Genomic DNA, 5,000 nt, shown 5'->3' with positions numbered 1-5,000 from the left:
CTATCTATCTATCTATCTATCTATCTATCTATCTATCTATCTATCTATCTATCTATCTATCTATCTATCTATCTATCTAAATATCTATCTATCTATCTAAATATCTATCTATCTATCTAAATATCTATCTATCTATCTAAATATCTATCTATCTATCTAAATATCTATCTATCTATCTATCTATCCAGGAACTCCACGATGCTGTCAAACAACTCACAGAAATGAGCAAAGCAGTTTCCTTTTTGAGAGCCACTGGACATTAGTATGGAGGAGAAGAAGACATTCAAAGGTCTCGTCATTTCTCCGACACAGCTGTCAGAACAGGCTGTCATTCAGGGCTTTTGTTTTGTTTATTGCCTTGACGGCAATATTGAAAGACTTGTGGAGAAGTGGACCTAAAGGCTCCCACAGAGTCGGGAACGGACTCCGCAGAGGGTGTCCGTCCGCGTCGCTCACCGGTGTCACACAAAAGGCTGCTCGGCGTGTTGGTTGACATCGACCTGCATTAAACGTGACACTGATCTGCATTCTACTCTGAACACTCACTCCGTGCCAAGAGAGAGAGTAGGGCAGGATCATGGTTCTATCGGTAGGATTGGTCCGGTAAGACTTTGGCACGTAGATGACACTAAATTTAGTTTTACTATCGCTAATCGTCACCCATTCCAATTCATATACATTTGGACCATGTCCTTTTTTTACCATCATCTGAAGAAAGTTTGAGAAGTTGGAATGGCTTTTCTAAATGAAGTGTGAAAAAACTCCCAGTTTTATTTCGAAATCTTGGAAACGGAGATAAACTATGCTCTTTATTTTGACATCGGTGGACGACGCCGTGACAGAGAGTGTAAACAGCGCGCAAGGATTGTGGGAAATGTAGTAAAACTGACACGAGAAATGTAGGAAATTGGTACGCGGTGGTGGTGGTGGTACGGTCGACTATGAAAGGTGAGGTCTGTGAGACATGCTCCTTCAGCAGAGAGAGAGGTGAGGTCTGTGGCACATGCTCCTTCAGCAGAGAGAGAGGTGAGGTCTGTGGGACATGCTCCTTCAGCAGAGAGAGAGGTGAGGTCTGTGGGACAAGCTCCTTCAGCAGAGAGAGAGGTGAGGTCTGTGGCACATGCTCCTTCAGCAGAGAGAGAGGTGAGGTCTGTGGGACAAGCTCCTTCAGCAGAGAGAGAGGTGAGGTCTGTGGCACATGCTCCTTCAGCAGAGAGAGAGGTGAGGTCTGTGGCACATGCTCCTTCAGCAGAGAGAGAGGTGAGGTCTGTGGCACATGCTCCTTCAGCAGAGAGAGAGGTGAGGTCTGTGGCACATGCTCCTTCAGCAGAGAGAGAGGTGAGGTCTGTGAGACATGCTCCTTCAGCAGAGAGAGGGAACTGCGCCCTGAGAGAGAGAACTGCGCCCTGAGAGAGAGAACTGCGCCCTGAGAGAGAGAACTGTGCCCTGGCCCCTGAGAGAGAGAACTGCGCCCTACCCTAAGTTTTGTACCTCTGCTCTGCATTGTACCTCACTGTTACTCGTTTTACTCTGTATTGTATATTTGTATATTGACTTTACTTACTTTTTACTTACTTCTCACTTTTTTTACTTACTTTCTTTTTACTGTATGTAGCACTCTCAGAAACAAACAACAATAGTAATAATAATAATAATAATAATAATAATAATAATAATAATAATAATAATAATAATAATAATAATAATAATAATAATAATAATAATAATAATAATAATAATAATAATAATAATAATAATAATAATAATAATAATAATAATAATAATAATAATAATAATAATAATCACAACAACAACAACAACAACATAAGAATGAAACTCTTTAGCTGTGTCACAACTAGACCAATGGTGGCCACGATTTCTCAGAGGAAGAAGTGGAACGGAGAATGGTTGAAATAATGAATTGTACTTTTGGTAGCCGGTTATTCTAAACATGGTATATGCCACTTTGAAGAGCATCAGCTATCTGTCACATTATCGGTGTGCTGTTCCAGAGGGGAATCCAGTGGTCTTATCTCTCCAGGAACATGGCCTGAGCTCCATCATGGGCGATCCAGTTGATTAAATAATCGGACCTGCAGCGGTCTGGCAGAGAGCGTCGAATAAGATAACCCACTTCAAAGGCTATAGGCCATTAGTGGTTTAAATGTAGTGGAAACCTGGCTAGTAAGAGCAGAGTACGCAAATCAAAGTTCCACTTTTGATCATTCATATATTATCTAACAAAGAGCAAGGAGAGCCGAGCCAACTGTACTGACCAGTGTTCTATAGACAGGTGTTCCTGATTTGCAGATAAATCCAAAAATAAATGCATTCTCTCAGCCGAGTCCCTGTCTCTCTCTGGCTATAAAGCACTGTCTTCCAATGTGCCACCACGCAAACGTGGTGCTTATTATAAGAACAGAGAGAACAGCAGTTAGTTTAGCCTGAATACATAGAAAACAATGAAAAGCTGCAGCACATCCAGGAAAAAAGCAACGAAAGCCTCGTCAAAAAGGTTTCAGATGATCCTGGTAAAAGGGTCATCAAGGAGATGCCGCCTTTTCTCAGTCCTTGCCCCACAATGGTGGAATGAACTGCCCACCCCAGTTAGGACAGCCGAATCCCGTCCAATCTTTCGCCGTCGACTAAAGACGCACTTCTTCAACCATTATCTGAAATAAAAAAAATCTTAAAAAAAATATAATTCTAACCCTAACTAACCTTACTGTCGTGCACTTGTCCTAATAGACTAACCTACACTGTAGCACTCAACACTTTGATGAACATTGTTACTCAGCTGATAGAGTTGTGCCCTTCCTGATGACTTGTTGTTGTACAGAACTTGTAAGTCGCTTTGGATAAAAGCGTCAGCTAAATGAAATTAAATGTTAAAAGCAAGTCTAATGATACAATTGTGAGAATGTGCATTTGAATCTAGGACTAAACTGGCATTTAAAAACACACAAAGCCCCCCAGGAACACCTCAACGCCCCCCCCTTGGAACCATTCTACACCCAGCGCAGAGTTCCAGGACCAGCAGGCTCAGGAACAGCTTCTTCCTCTGAGCTGTCATCTCGCTGAACTCTGCACCACAGTGGTGAAACGGTGACTTTCCCCAGTTGATGTGGTATTTAAGTCACATTTTCAGATCCACTGGACGCCAATGGCAGTAGTGAATCAGCCGAATATAACTACCTACTTTTTCAGTAATGGCAAACAATTGACACCTTGATTTGTGTAAAAAGGCAAGAATGACTTGGAACCGTTTTTTACTCTGTGGACCCCGTGTCTGTTAATAAAGATGATTGAATGATTGATATACGTATGTACATATGTACATATATGTTCATTATACAAAATATGATGTTGTTATGAGTTAATACAGCTCCCGCTGCTCAGATGCTCTGGTCTGCTCAGTAGCTACAACACTCAGATGCTCTGGTCTGGTCAGTAGCTACAACACTCTGATGCTCTGGTCTGGTCAGTAGCTACAACACTCAGATGCTCTGGTCTGGTCAGTAGCTACAACACTCAGATGCTCTGGTCAGTAGCTACAACACTCAGATGCTCTGCTCTGGTCAGTAGCTACAACACTCAGATGCTCTGGTCTGGTCAGTAGCTACAACACTCTGATGCTCTGGTCTGGTCAGTAGCTACAACACTCAGATGCTCTGGTCTGGTCAGTAGCTACAACACTCAGATGCTCTGGTCAGTAGCTACAACACTCAGATGCTCTGCTCTGGTCAGTAGCTACAACACTCAGATGCTCTGGTCTGGTCAGTAGCTACAACACTCAGATGCTCTGGTCTGGTCAGTAGCTACAACACTCTGACGCTCTGGTCTGGTCAGTAGCTACAACACTCAGATGCTCTGGTCTGGTCAGTAGCTACGACACTCAGATGCTCTGAGATGGGGAGTCAAATCAAATCAAATTTATTTGTAAGGCCCGACAACACACGTTAATGTCCCCATGGGCCGAACACGTCTTCTTTAAACAAGTCAAGAAGAAACATCACAATAAATCAAGAACAAAACAAAACACCATAAAGTCCAAAACATTTTAAATAAATGCATGTAAAATAAATAAATGCCACACTCCCCACGCGAAGGTAAGGAAAAACTCACTAAAACCTAGCAATAGGAAAAAATGCACCACATGCAATGTGGAGGAGAGAAACCTTAGAAGGGCCATTCAAGGGGGGATCTCCCTTCTTAGATGTCGGTGATAGTAGTGTTGCAATAAAACAGGCAAAACAGTTGGTAAGCAGCATGCACTCATATGTGTAATGAAACACAGATAAGTGCATGCGATAGCAACTGAACATTTTGAAAGATAAAAAATAGGGCTGATGCAGTCAGTCAGCCAGCCAGCCAGCCAGCCAGCCAGCCAGCCAGCCAGCCAGCCAGCCAGCCAGCCAGCCAGCCAGCCAGCCAGCCAGCCAGCCAGCCAGCCAGCCAGCCAGCCAGCCAGTCACTCTGTAAACAACTGAGACTCGTATTCAGCTAGTCTCCTCATGTCTCCCCGGACCCGGCAGAAGAGGAAAGTGGGAGAGCAGCAGGCCTGGGTATTGGCTATTAACTAAGTGACAATGAACTTTGGTAGGGTACTTTTATGGAGATTCAATTAAGGCCAGTGCTGAATACTTTTGCTCATCACCATAAGCAAAGAGGTGGTTACACATGAATATAACATAATGGATGCAGTATACCGTACAGAGTTGGATGCTGAAGAAAGCTGTTTCTGTGATATTATTTAGCTGCATTGACTTAATCCAACCTGTTAATAATGAATAACGATTAGGGCAGGTGAGGCCACAGGAGATTTATGTTAACAGCATTTGGCCAAGGAGGCCCATCGGCAATAATGATATTAATGGGCAAGCCAGGGGGATGCAGGGATTTCAGCTGGGTACATTCTTAAATCAATATTCTTTTCATTACCTATCTTGTGTTCACTTCCTCTAATAGCAGTGCTCCAAGGAGCTTCTGTGTGTGTGTGT

Source organism: Notolepis coatsorum (genome assembly GCF_963971535.1).
Source record: "Notolepis coatsorum genome assembly, chromosome: 2".
In the NCBI taxonomy this organism is placed as follows: domain Eukaryota; kingdom Metazoa; phylum Chordata; class Actinopteri; order Aulopiformes; family Paralepididae; genus Notolepis; species Notolepis coatsorum.
This window is presented reverse-complemented; position numbering follows the sequence as displayed.